This window comes from Canis lupus, chromosome 2 (assembly GCF_048164855.1).
Source record: "Canis lupus baileyi chromosome 2, mCanLup2.hap1, whole genome shotgun sequence".
Taxonomy (NCBI): domain Eukaryota; kingdom Metazoa; phylum Chordata; class Mammalia; order Carnivora; family Canidae; genus Canis; species Canis lupus.
In genome coordinates this window covers 18,673,836-18,688,737 of record NC_132839.1, presented here as the reverse complement: position 1 = coordinate 18,688,737, position 14,902 = coordinate 18,673,836, and the positions used below count along the sequence as shown (strand labels likewise).

Here is a 14,902-nt window from a genome sequence, read left to right as displayed (position 1 = left end):
CTTTCTTTCAGGTTGTGGTAGGCTCATGGTCTAAGGAGCATGCTGTGTGTCCCAATTTCCAGTTTACAATTGTTGCGTCCACTACCAGAGGTTGTTTAATTTCATGCAGGGGGTGGCTGGCCTCATGGATTCCTGGTACATGTAGGCTATGGACCTGGACCCGCTAGTTCTTAACCTTGTGTGTGTGGATCCTGAAATGCTGAGCAATGTCTTAGGTTTGAGCAATAGTCTTTCCACTTCAGAGAAGTCTAGATAGAGGCAACTCTGAAATGCCAACCTGTGAGAACTACGGACGATAAAGGGCTATGTGCATTGGCTGTGGTGGTGAAAATGAAAGGATGAGAGTGAGGAGGGCCAGAAAAGGAAGGCAGATGTTGAAACAGCCTGTGTTTTAAGGTTTTAAGTCTTGAACTTTTAAATGATGTCCACCCAAGTAGGTGATAGTAATAACAATTTTATAGTCCTATTCATCCATCCCTGCATTCATCCACCCAACAGATATTTATGAAGTATCCTCTATGGTTGGAGAAGTTAAAGAAATGAATAGAACATAAGAAGTCTCTTTTCTCATGAGACTTATATTCTCATGAATAATAATATCTAGTATTATTCAGACTTGGGATAGTCTAAACATGCTTCTAATTCTTTTAAATATGGTATCTCATTTAATCCTTATGACAGTCTTAATAGATTATTCTCATTGAAGAAATAATAAAACTCTTTAAAATAAGCCATCACTAATAGTAAAAATGAAAACACATCTTTATAGAAATATATACTTGTTAGAAAAATATTTTTAAGATTATTTATTTATTCATTCATTTATAAGAGACACAGAGAGATAGGAAGAGACATAGGCAGAGGGAGAAGCAGAGTCCCTTGGGGAAGGCTGACCCAGGACTTGATCCCAGGACCTTGGGATCATGACCTGAGCCAAAGGCAGACTCTCAACCACTGAGCCACTGTGGTACCCCTAGAAAAATATTTTTGAACTTCTTAATCAAATAAACATTCAAGTTACTGGAAGAATTATGTACATACCAGTTTAAGTGTAAGAAACCATGTAAAGAGAGAGAAAAATCTCCAAATTAATATTAAAATTAACTCTGATAAAACAAATTTAAAGGAAAGGGCAAACATCGGAGTGTGTGTAGAAAGTATGTTTTACGTTTATGTTGGAGCAGGTTACTAATGGGCTCCTAGTAAAGGATACTTTTTTCAAAGTTACAGTACATGGACTTCTTATATCAGAGTTACCTGGGATTTCTGCTAAAATTGCCAGTTTGTGGGAATTTCTCTAGACATAGTATATACAAACACCTAGAGACAGGGCTCAGGAATCTGCATTTTTCACCAAATCCCTAGATGATTCCTACTAACATTCAAGTTTGAGAACCACTGATGTAGAGTGTCATTTTCACAGTCTGCTATCTCAGATGGTCTCTATTTGACATTCTCAAAAGTTATGTTGTCAGCTGGTGAACATCTGTCTAGAATTCTTATACAAACAATAATAGTGTGTAATAGTATACAATATCCATTAATGTTGAACAAGGGTGTGTGTTCTCTGGTATTGTGAAACCTAGAATATTGCTTTCATTTCTATGTGTGTTATGAATCAGTGGCATAAATTTAAATTTTTGTCTGACTTCATCTCAGATGGATATTATTTCATTTACCTATACAATGTTTTTTGTTTTCTACCTTTTCAGTATGTCCTCAACCTTCTCTCCAAATTTCTTTAATTTTGAAAATAATTATTTTTATAAGGTTAGGACAACTAATTACTAAATGATTTGCAATCAGAATCATTGTTAAATATATATTATTAATATTATTATTACCATAATTAAATATATATATCTTTCTTTTTTATTCAGGTAAGAGTGGCTGAACTATATAACAAACAATTTTAAAATCTCAGCGACTTACTGCAGTGAAACTTCTAGCTTATGCTACTAGTCTAACATGAGTGAGTGGGGCTTTCCTCCTTACTGTCACAAAGGATCATAGGCTAAAGGAGGCTCTGCATCTTGTAGTTGCACTATCTGAAACATGAGGCTTCTTTGACAGAGGTTGAGAGTTGAAGGTTCCCAGATGGACTTGGAAATGCTTTGATTTAGAAGGTGCCCATACCGTTTCCTTCCATAGACCATGGGCTCTAACCATAGTTCATGTGGCTTTATGTAATAACAGGGGGCAAGGAGTGTGAGGGAAAACTTGAATATTGGTGGACAATAACATGCATGCCATATTTTGATACCTTTAAATTTCAGTTCCACATTGCTTGGCTTGAATGAAGCAGGTGTGGGTTACTATATTTCATTTATCCAGGAGGGAGACAGAAAGAAGACATCTTTGTTAAAATACATTGTTATTTGTTTTTTTTTTTAATTTTTTTAAATTTGTATTTAATAATGATAGTCACACACAGAGAGAGAGAGGCAGAGACATAGGCAGAGGGAGAAGCAGGCTCCGTGCACCAGGAGCCCGACGTGGGACTGGATCCCGGGTCTCCAGGATCACGCCCTGGGCCAAAGGCAGGCGCCAAACTGCTGCACCACCCAGGGATCCCAATACATTGTTATTTGTATCAGCCAAACAGTGAATACAATTTTTCTTAAACTGGTATGGTTATGCACTATGAAAAAAACACAAAAAGTGTGTAAGATGCCAGAGAAAAATGGTCATAAAAAAAAAAACAGAATACTTGACCAAGTGAGACTCAAGTGATAGTTTTTAATCCTACAAAAAAATTTTAAAGGCATGACAAGGCTAACAAAAAGGCATATTGGGCAGGTACTACAAGGAACTGCATAGAATGTCTTAATAGGTAGTTTATATAAAAATACATTGTGTGAACAGTTATAACAGTGAATAAAACAAAGTCTCAGTTCTCCTGAACTTAGCTTAAAAAGCATAATAATGGCTACCTTTTACTTGGGCTTACTTTAGTACTCCTGTTACTACTTTACATACATTATTTCATTTAATCCTTATAACAATCTCACAAGGCTATTGTAATTGAAGAGGAAAGGCTGAGGTGAACTTTGAGGAGTTAAGCATCGTATATATTTTTTTAAGTTTATTTATTTATTTATTCATGAGAGCACACAGAGAGAGGCATAGACATAGGCAGAAGGAGAAGCAGGCCTCCTGCAGGGACCCCGATGTGGTACTCGATCCCAGGACTGCAGGATCATGCCCTGAGCCAAAGGCAGACGCTCAACCACTGAGCCACTGAGGTGTTCCAGCATCGTATCTTTTAATGGTTTTTTTTATTCCTGTGAATCAGTAGTAGGCTTAGAAATGTTAGGTTGGGTCATATGAAATAATCATTATTGTAGGTTAAAAATGATCAAATATTGGCAGTTTCACACAATTCAACCTAGTAGTCAAAACTTCTGGAAATTATTATCAGAACAAAACTAGGAATTGTTGTCCATTATGATGGTAACAATGTTTACTGAGTACTTCAGTGTGTCCACTATTGTACTAATGTTTCACATGTATTTTTCCTTTTAATTCTGGATTAGTTTCCTATGACTTCTGCAAAGAAATTATCACAAACTTAGTGGTTAAAAGAGGCCTACACATTTATGATCTTGTAATCTGGAAGTCAGAAGTCAGTGTAGGTTTCACTGGGCTAAAATTAAATTATGTAGGTTTATGTTCCTTCTGAAAGTTCCAGAGGAGAATCCTTTCCTTTAGCTTTTCCAGCTTCTTAAGGGTGTCTGCATACCTTGACCCATGGCCTCTCCCTCCATCTAGAAAGCCAGTGATTCCATCCTTTAGACTTCTGACTCAGTACTCACAGTTCTTTCTTTGGTTCTAAAGGACCCCTTGTGATTACTTTGGATCCATGTGCATAATACAAGATGATCTCCCTACCTCAAGGTCCTTAACTCTTTTTATAGCTACCCTTTAGACCCACTTTCATGAAAATTTTAATGCCCTCTGCCCAGCTGAGAGCACAAGTCAGGCTCATTAATTTCAGAAACAGTATCTACCCTGTCTCTGTCTCCTACCCAAATGGAATATTTTATATCAGATATCTCTATTCATATGTGTCTCCATCACACACATTCTATCACTCACAAAGACACACCAATGCACTTCCATCCATAGTAATCATTTTTAATTTAAGTTAGAACATTTGTTCATTAGGCATTTATCTGAAAGCCCTGCCTTGCCACGATCACCATGAACTGCCAAAAGCATAGGTAAAATGACTGATACTCTAAAAAGACAGGACTATATACACTGTTACTTTTTCTGTTCTCTAATCACTTTGTTAAAAAATAAGTATATCAAACACACATAAAAATAAAGCCTTTAACTTTTCTCATGTAAAGGAATGGTAATCTTTTTTTAAAAATAAAGCAATAGTATTGTAAAGTACATCTCTGCATCTTTTGTAAGAACTCTTTCTTGAGTACATTTTTTATTTCTTTCCTCTCTCCAGCAGCCCCTGGCCACTCCCACTCCTTCCTTTGTGGTGTGCCGCCGCCGCTGCCTAGCTCTGACCGACTGAGGACATTCTTAATGTAATTGAATGTTCTTAACGTAAATATTTACAGGAAAACTCCTCAAGGTTAGTAAGAGATAAGTGATTCATCATCTTTTCTTTTATTTCTGGGACTGCCAGGAAACTCAGGCCCTAAATTGGCACTAATATGGAAAACAGCTTCTCTTGTCCTTATGTGTGAATTCATGATTATATTTCATTATTAGCCAAAGATTTGTGTGTTTCAAATTATTTAAAAATCGTGGACATAGTATGTATTTTAAGGGAGTAATATTAAAATCATTTATAAGCTACCAGATAGAGCTTCTGGCGAGGGCTTTTAGGCAAATGATTTCTAAAAGGGATGGATTTGGGAAGAGAAGGTTGTTATCCCTCAAAGGCATCCATGAGCAGAAACTTAAAGTGGTAGCCTGGCTTTAATTCTTCAGGCAATTGATGATAGGGCACTATCTAGAATTCTGCTTGTCATTTTTGTGATTTGGTCTGCCTGAAGCTGAGCTAGTGAGATGTTGAAGTTCAAAATTTTGCAGAGGTAGAACATATAAAAAAAGAGTCTGAAATGCCAAGTGGCCTGACATACTGATGTCATATTCTAGGATTGTGGGTAAGCACATAGAAATATGAAATCAGACAGGAAGACAAACCATAAGGGACTCTTAATTAAGACAAACCATAAGAGACTCTTAATTATAGAAAACAAACTGAGGGTTGCTGGAGAGGCTTGAGGTGGGGGAATGGGGTAACTGGGTGATGGGCATTATGGAGGGCATGAGATGAGTACTGGGTATTATGTAAAACAGATGAATCACTGAACTCTACCTCTGAAACCAATAATACATTATATGCCATGTTAACTAGTTTAAATAAAAATAGAAGAAAATTTCCATTTTATGGACATGATCAAAAGTATATGATTACTAATTATACATAGGGGATAAAAAAACCCCACATAGATATATAGATTCCAAAACATTCCATTCTTGTGTGCCATGACATAAACAAGAGTGGCTTTAACCCTGGAATACAAGCCAATGGAAGTCTTGTCATCATTGTTCTGGCATAATGTCTGTGTGTAGTAAATGCTTCATAACTAATATTGAATTACCGAGGGCAAATTTTAAATAGTGCACACTTTTGAAAGTGGTTGTGTTTCATAAATAGGAAAAAGAAGAGTCAGAATCTAGCTGTGGTAATAGTGTAATAATGGCTTGGATCATTTATCTGCAAAATTAATAGGGATTTTGGAGATAGGATTGATAACTAAAGGGGGACAAAGAGGTGTTATTTTTCATGTATCTTTGGTAAGAAGAGACCAAGTTGATGAGGACAATGGAGGTGACAGAATGAAGCCTTTTCTCTGGTTTGAGTCCCAAGGAAGGAAGTGGAAGAAGAGCCATGTTATGAAGACGTGGTGATACTTTGGGAAGAAGATAGGCTGATTTGGAGCCCAGGAAACAAAGTGCCACATACTTTTGAGATCTTAAGAAGTTAGTACAGTGAGGGTCTGTGCTGTCATGAATATGACAGCCCTCCTCCACAGAGGAGCATTCTTAAGGAGGATGTGGGTGTCTGAAATGGTGGCTCCGAAATGAACTGACATGTTCTTGAACCTATGAGATACTTGCAGTGATACTTAGATGCTACTGGGGAAGATTTTGAGTAATATCTTTATGTTCAAGAGCATTTATTCCCTACTTTTGATTTTTCTATGTGGAGGGAACTCTTGGTCTGTCTCTTCCCCCTTAACCTGCTAGAAGAGTTTTAAAGGAAAAACTGGATATTTGTGCCCAACATCTCCATCTCCCCTTTATCTTTGGAAAGAGCCTGGCTGCAAGAAGCACAGCTCCTACTTTTCTCTCTGTCAGGCAGTGAGAGGATCTGTCTTACCTAGGAAAGCCTGTGGTTTACCTCTGCTATGACATGGGAAGCCGTCTATGCCTATTTTGAGGGTTTAACATTAGAAAGGCCCACAAATCTGGAGATAGGAGCCACTTTGTTCCATAATCATTTTACTAGTAGTAAAGATGATATTTTGGACTCCTGCCTCATTCTTGTTTTATTTCTAAAATGTTTCAAGACACAGGCAGATACTGTAATAATTCATTGATATTATAAAATATATGATTTGCATGCAAAAATCAACCGATTTCATGATAGCAGTGTTTCTTAACTGAGCTGCCCCCCTGTCCCCATGTGAGGAGGGGACATTCTGGGTTTTCCTGACAGGGGATGGTATTGATACCAGCATCTACTGGGTAGTTAACAGAGATTTGCTAAATGTCTTAAAATGCATGGGCTAGCCCCCTTCTCCCCAGCCAAAAACAACAACAAAAATTACTGGTCTCAGAATGTCATTAGTGCAGTACAAAGGCTGAGAGACCCTAATATACACAAATAATAATCTTTGAGAAAATAAAATGAGATCTCCATTGGGCAGAAACTCTGTTTCTGCTAAAAACTTAAAAATCTGAAATTTTCGCTTAGAGAAAACGCTGTCAAAAAAAAAGGGAAAATAGTTAGGAACAAATCCAACAATAATTGTGCCAAATATACATGAAGGAAATGGTGTAACATTCTTAACTTAATCAAATTGAATGACATCCCTCCTCTTGTATAGGATGCTTCACCCTTATCAAAAAGGCAGTGCTCCGTAGGTTGATTTGTAGACTTATTTTGATACTAATAAATACATCAGCAAATTTCTTTTTGTGGAATTAGATAAGTTGATAGCAAATTTCATATAGAAAATAACTTGTAAAGAAGATGTGGCTTATGTATACAATGGAATATTACTCAGCTATTAGAAATGACAAATACCCACCATTTGCTTCAACGTGGATGGAACTGGAGGGTATTATGCTGAGTGAAGTAAGTCAGTCGGAGAAGGACAAACATTATATGTTCTCATTCATTTGGGGAATATAAATAATAGTGAAAGGGAATATAAGGGAAGGGAGAAGAAATGTGTGGGAAATATCAGAAAGGGAGACAGAACGTAAAGACTGCTAACTCTGGGAAACGAACTAGGGGTGGTAGAAGGGGAGGAGGGCGGGGGGTGGGAGTGAATGGGTGACGGGCACTGGGGGTTATTCTGTATTTTAGTAAATTGAACACCAATAAAAAATTAAAAAAGAAAAGAAAATAACTTGTAAGAATAGCTAGGACATTACTGACAGGACAGAGCTATGAAGGGGGTAGTGCTACTATATTTTAAGACACCCTGTAAAGTCTCTGTAATTAAAATGGTGTGGGACTGGTGCATGAATAGGTAGAACAGTGGATGGATCAAACAATTCTAGAAATAATTGCAAGTACATGTGGAATTTTAGTGTATGAAGAAGTTGTTGAGGGGCACCTGGCTAGCTCAGTCAAAAGAGTATGCAACTCTTGATCTTGGGGTTCATGAGTTTGAGTGCCATGTTGGGTGTAGAGATTATTAAAAAAAGTAAATAGAAAAAAGTCATATCACTGGAGAAAGGATCAATTATTTAATAGATGGTGTTGAGACAACTGGGTAGTCACTTGGGAAAAGATAAAATTATGCCTTTTTCTTATACTAGTAAACAAAAATAAACTTAAAATGGATTGTAAATCTAAAAGAATGAATTCACATAGGATCTAGAAGAAAAACCAATGAATCCTACTAAAATCTGGATTTAGGGAAGGCATTTCTAATATGATTCCAAATCCAGAAGAATTAAAGAAAGAAATGGATAAATTTGACTATCTAAAAATTAAAAATTTCGTGTGAAAAATAACCGTAAGTCAAAAGTTTAATATTTCTAACATATAAAGAACTTTGAAAAGTCATAAAGGATTACAAATCCTATAGAAAAATTGGCAAAAATGCTTGAACAATTTATTAGAATGTATAGTAGTCAGTGCCTTTATATACAAAAATACTCAACTTCATTGATACTGAGTAATTAAAATAAAAACTATGGTAAGATGCCATTTTCCTCATACAGAAGATTGCAAAAATACGAAAGCCTGACAGTATCACTCTATTCACAAGGTTGTGGGGAAGAAGGTATTCTTATTCATGCTGGAAGGAATGTGACACTGTCAAGCCCCATGCAGACTACCTATACATTTACTTTTGGGCCAATGGACAATTTTTCTGTCTGCTTTCTTTGACATTTGTGCATTTAATGATGTTGACATTTTCCCTCTATCTTTGCTTTCATGGTTTTCCATATCCATTCTCGTGTGGAACTTGCCTATTTCTGATACCACCTTCTTTATCATCAACTTAGTCTTCTTACCTTATATCTTTGGAAATACTAATACAAAAAGGACTTCCTGTGAAATAGTCTTATCACCTAAACTGTAATATTTGATCATCAACCTGGTTAAATTTTGGTCTTTCCTTTATTCATCATCTTTGTGTTCTTCCTGGATAATCCCATTCACTTCTGGAACTTCATCCATCACTGCATTGCTTATGGTGTCAGAGTTAATTTCCCAGTATCTCAGCAAATCCAAGTTCAATTTCTGCTTCCTATATATATCTATTCCAAATTTGCCATCTATCCTTTTCTATTTTTATGGCTAGAATCTTCACATACTACATAGCCTAGAAACTTTGAGATCGTTGTTGTTCTTGCTTCTTTCTCATTACTCACATTGAAGGATTACCACATTTTGGGCCTCCTTCACATGAGTAACTTATTTCTGTGCCCACTGGTGTTGCCTTGATTTAGGTCTTCATCACTTTTTGCCAGAGTTAATGATGACTTCCCTATTTTCCTTATTCCAGTTTCTTCTTTTTAATGCCCATTTTCAACAAGCCAACCATATTATCCTTCTAAAATACAAATCTGATTTTATCTACAAGATACTTAAACACTTTCAAGAGATCTATGTTCATACATGTATGCATTTATTTGTCAGTTCATTCATCAATATTTTTGGGTAACTGTGCCAGGAATTGTCTGTGTCCAGTGTTATAAAGATAACTAACTTTGTAAATTGACATAGGTCTTTTATTAGCATCATAGGAATAAAAGGCAATAATGTTTTATTTTCCCAAGGCTGCAGTTTAAATATATTAAATTCATCGATTAATTTTTCTTTTACACCAAGTTTCACTATGTTTCTCTCTAACCCTGCATAACTTATTCCCTGATAAGGAATTTTCTTCTCTATTTCTTCCATTCTCTTACCATTTTATACTAGGAAATTCCTAAGACAAGAATCCTGAAGTAATAACACAACTAACATTTATTGAACACTTACTAAGTGCCAGACACTGACAACTGTATTACTGAATGCTTAATTCTTACAATAAGTCTTTGGACTAGGTATTATTATTAGCTCTGTTTTATGAAGGAGAAAATAAGTCCTGTACTCCATAAAGCATAGTGAGAAACTTTCAAAATCACACAGCTAACAGCGAGTGAGCAGAGATTTCAGCCCAGATCTTCTGATTTCCTACCCTACATTATTTACAGTTAATATATTACCTACTATGTAGTAGACACTTAGTAAATGCTTGTTGAATAAATAAATACATGTGTAACAATAATTAAAAGTCCTCCACATATGAAAAAGATTTTACTAGCAATTTCCTCTGTGTTCTCTAGAGCAGACATTTGGACTCATAATTGGTTTAATTTGCAGAGAAAAGACCTTATGTAACTGCATATATGCAGTCATGATAGATTAAAACTGTTTGCTGTTGTCCAAATTTTTTCCCCCAAATTTATTCTTAAAAAGAACCTCCTAGCCATCACTAGTACCTTCCTGAGATGATTATTGGGTAGTTGATTTACTCTCTATTGGGTAAACATTCTACTTAGTACAAGGCTTTCTTAAGAGTATAGATATTCCAGCATCATTAAGTTTTACTAAACCAAAAGTATCAAATAGCAATGCTTATAGCATAGTGGTAGTATTTTTATTCTTAAAAATGTACTGTAGGGATGCCTGGGTGGCTCAGTAGGTTAAGTGTCTTTTTTTTTTTTTTTTTGACTTTTGATTTTGGTTAAGGTCGTGGTCTTGGGGTCATGGGATTGGGCCCCACCTTGGGCTCTGTGCTTAGCACTGTGTCTGCTTGGGATTTTCTCTCTCTCTTCTCCTTCTGTGTGCTCCCCCTGCTCCTACGCTCTCTTTCTCTCTCGAATAAGTAAATAAAAATAAAAAAAAATGGTAATGTGTGTGTGTGTGTATATATGTATGTGTATGCCCCTAATCAGATTTATTTAAATACGGGTAGATTTGGAGAATTATACTATAAATATTTTTTAACTCCAAGAGCTTATAATATCAAAGAAATAATATTTACTTTGTTAAGAAGGATTACCTTAATGGACTATATATAAATGAGGAAATATTATGGAAATGTATGTATGCTATGATGCAAAGGTAAGTGAGAACTGTAAAAAAGCTGCAACACACAGAAGCATTGTACTTTGGTATTTCAACATAGAGTGCGGCTCTGAATCAGAAGGTTAGAGTGTGTCAAAACAGGTGCTGAGGCAATTGGATGGAGGAGTTGCTATTAGAAGAACAAAATCAAGAACCAAACATTAACCTGATAGGTGGCAAGATGTAATTAGGAGTGGAAAAAAATGAAGAATTTTTTGATCTGTTCTGCAGAGAATAAATTATTTTTTGGAACCTAATTTCGAATAATTTTCTGACAGTGAGAATGATAGACTTTATTTAGAATGGATCAGTGGTTAATGAAACTGTAAGACAACCTATTGAATGAGAGGACAGACTTACAGATGATATATCTGATAAAGGATTAGTATCCAAAATACGTAAAGGACCAATACAATATGATTGTCAAAAACCAAATAATCCAATTAAAATGGGCAGAAGACAAGAACAGACACTTCTCCAAAGAAGATATACAGATGGCCAACAGACACAGGAAAAGATGCTGAACATCACTTATCAATCAGGAAAATGCAAATCAAAACTACAATGAGATATCACCTCATACCTGTAAAGATATCACCTAAAATGGCTAAAATAAAAAACACAAGAAACAACAAATGTTGGCAAGGATGTGGAGAAAAAGGAACCCTCATGTACTGCTGGATGGAGTGCAAACGGGTGCAGTCACTGTGGAAAACAGGGTGGAGGTCCCTCAAAAAATTAAAGATAGAACTGCCCTATGATCCAGTAATTGCATTACTGGGTATTTACCCAAAGAATATAGAAATAATAATTCAAAGAGATATATGCACCCTTATGTTTATTGCAATGTTATCTACAATAGCCAAATTATGGAAGCAGCCTAAGTGTCTGTCAAAAGATGAATGGATAAAGAAGAGATGGTGTGTGTGTGTGTGTGTGTGTGTGTGTGTTGGAATATTATTCAGCCATAACAGAATGAAATGTTGCCATTTGCAATGACCAGGATAGAGCTAGAGAGTATAACACTAAGTGAAATAAGTCAGTCAGAGAAAGACATACTGTATGCAGAATTAAAGAAACAAAGAAGCAAAGGGGAAAAAGAGACAAATGAAGAAACTGATTCTTTTTTTAAATAAATTTATTTCTTATTGGTGTTCAGTTTGTCAACATATGGAATAACATCCAGTGCTCATCCTGTCAAGTGCCCACCTCAGTGCCCATCACCCAGTCACCTCCACCCCCCACCCCCGCCCACCTCCCCTTCCACCTCCCCTAGTTCGTTTCCCAGAGTTAGGAGTCTTTCATGTTCTGTCTCCCTTTCTGATATTTCCCACTTATTTTTTCTCATTTCCCCTTTATTCCCTTTCACTATTTTTTATATTCCCCAAATGAATGAGACCATATAATGTTTGTCCTTCTCCGATTGACTCATTTCACTCTGCATAATACCCTCCAGTTCCATCCAAGGAAACTGATTCTTAACTACAGAGAACAAACAGATGGTTATTAAAGGGGAGGTGGATGAGGGAGATGGTGAAATAGGTGATGGGATTAAAAAGTACAATTATCATAATCATGGAATAACGTGTAGAAGTGTTGAAATACTAAAATGTACACCAGAAGCTAATATAATACCATATGTTAACTATACTGGAATTAAAATAAAAAACTTAAGAATATAAAAAAATGGGTCAATGGGTTAAAGTAAATTGAAAATGGTGGGAGGGTAGAGTGAGGAAAGCATTTCTTATTTCGCTAGACTTAATTGGGGTGATTGAATATGATCCCTTTTATGTGTTTGTACGTATTTCCCCGACTTGGGAAAACTGCATGTTTGCAAGCACAGGGGTTGCCTGATGCAGAGAGCTTACTGTTCTCTAACTGCAGGATCCATGTTGGTGTCTGGTTTGATACTCCAGGATTTCTCTCCTATTTCAGTTTTTCAAAAGAACTCAAAACAGTGTTATCTCCAAAAGCTTAACACTGATCCAAAAATTCTTTCCAACAATTGAAACCCTATACTTTTTCTTAGAGAGAGGGCTCAGGAGAAAATAGAAAATCTTTTGGTAAAAAAAGGGAGTTCAGGGATACTTTATTTTCATAGTTAATTCAATTTCTCCTAAAGATAGTAAAAACTTAAGAGAATTTAGATGATAGAAACATCTTCTGGTTTTATAATAGATTTATTTTCTGTTTGTTTAGTTGGCTTTTAACTATTGAACTTTTTCTTTTTAAAGTGGAGATGATTACAAATGACAATGACAATGACAAAATATAGCTTAAACACTGGCATTTATTTAATAAAGTGTGCGGCTGGAAATGATGTTCCTTTGGGCATGATTATTATCTTTTATCTTATTGATAGAAATATATTGTAGTGGTGCATGAGGTGTTTATGAATTCAGTAATTTTGGGTATTTAGCATTGAACAATTATTTAAATTCACATAAGGTTGGATCTTTGCCATATTGAAAGTAACTTTATGTAATATTTTTTTCCTTTTAGTTTTTAAAAAAGAATTTCTAAAACAATATCTTATTGGCACATATGCAACAACTCAAAGATGTGTAAAGGAAAAGTGACTGATTCTTTTATATCTTTCTATTTTTACTTTCCTGAAACCAACCACTTTTATAGCACAGAGCATGACATTCTCTACCTTCCTTCATGTTCATGAAAAGATATCAAACATGTATACACATAGACAGGTTTTTGAGTAAGAAAGTATTATTGTTATGATATTTTACAATTTGTTTTTTGAAAACAGATCTCCAGATTAATAGAAAACATTTTCACTGGCTGGCATATATTGCATAGGGTGAACATACTATAGTATGTTTAATCTTCCTATGAATGAAACTGAAAGTGATTTAATTTTTTTAATTACAGAAAAAAAGTTTGTGTACATATATCCCTGTGTTCTGATGCTTTTATTACTATCAAATATATTTCCTAAAGTGGGATTTCTGATTTTAGTAATATTTGGCATCTTATGCTTGTTTTAATTTTAATTTCCCTGGATATTGGTGAGATCATAAACCATTTCATTTGTTTGTTCACAGTTTGGATATGCTTCCTAAGTTCTCCCATTTTGATGTTGGCTCTTTATCTTTTACGAATCTGTAGGAGTACTTTCTACTCTTCTAAGGTATTAATGAATGAATTGGCCAGTTCTCAGTCCTCTGATTTACTAGGAAAAAGATTCTCTTCTCTGAGATTATATTTTAAAAGATTTATTTATTTTAGATGGGGGGGGGAGAGAGAGAGAGAGAGAGAGAGACAGAGACAGAGACAGAGAATGAATGAATGAATAAGGGAGGGGCAGAGGGAAAGGGAGAGAGAATCTCAGGCAGACTCCAAGCTAAATGTGGAGCTGGATGCAGAGTTCCATCCCACAGCTCCACAATCATGACCTGAGCTGAAGCTAAGAGTCAGTTGCTCAACCAACTGTGCCACCTATGTGTCCCTTTTTCTCTGAGATTTTTAAGGTGCAAAAACAGTCTTCTCATTATAGAGACTGCAAGCAATTTAGTTTTTTCATGTGGCTAGGTATCTTTCAAGATAATTGGGGCAAGTGGGATTGTGCTGCTGCCCTGAGGATTCCATGTAGCAAGTGCCCAGGAAAAACTTTCTCTTGTTGTTTAATAATCAATAGACTCTATTGACTTTTGCAATAATCCTTTGGAAAGCCAAAAAATTAGCAATTTCTGTCTTGGGTTTTGAAGAGAATCTGTTCTATTTCTTTGTGATTTCTTTCTTTTGGCTTTCCTCTGCCTCTAGGAGAAAGAAGCCCTGGTCATGGTCTCCTAGGAGATCCAATAGAGCTTAAGATTTCAGAGACTTCTCAGTCTCTGCCAACATGTTTGCAATGGTTATTGAGTTATTCTGGTAGGACCATAGAAGGCAGATGTGTCAGGGTTATTTGCTAAGATTGCCAGATTCCCTGTGCTCAGATTTCAAATGACAGATTTGCTTGACTTACAAACAGAAGTTTTTGAACTTGCA

The 14,902-nt window shown here is 35.8% G+C and overlaps 1 long non-coding RNA gene across 22 annotated transcripts in view; it reads left to right on the top strand.

Moving 5' to 3' along the window:
- LOC140613213 (uncharacterized) overlaps window positions 1-14,902 on the top strand; it is a 541,366-nt gene that overhangs the window by 109,429 nt on the left and 417,035 nt on the right. For 21 of the 22 annotated variants that reach the window (XR_012014406.1, XR_012014395.1, XR_012014394.1 and 18 more), the window contains one exon: window positions 4,466-4,594. This is a non-coding gene — a long non-coding RNA (uncharacterized lncRNA). The remainder of the gene's footprint in view (window positions 1-4,465; window positions 4,595-14,902) is intronic. The other variant, XR_012014428.1, reaches the window with a different exon arrangement.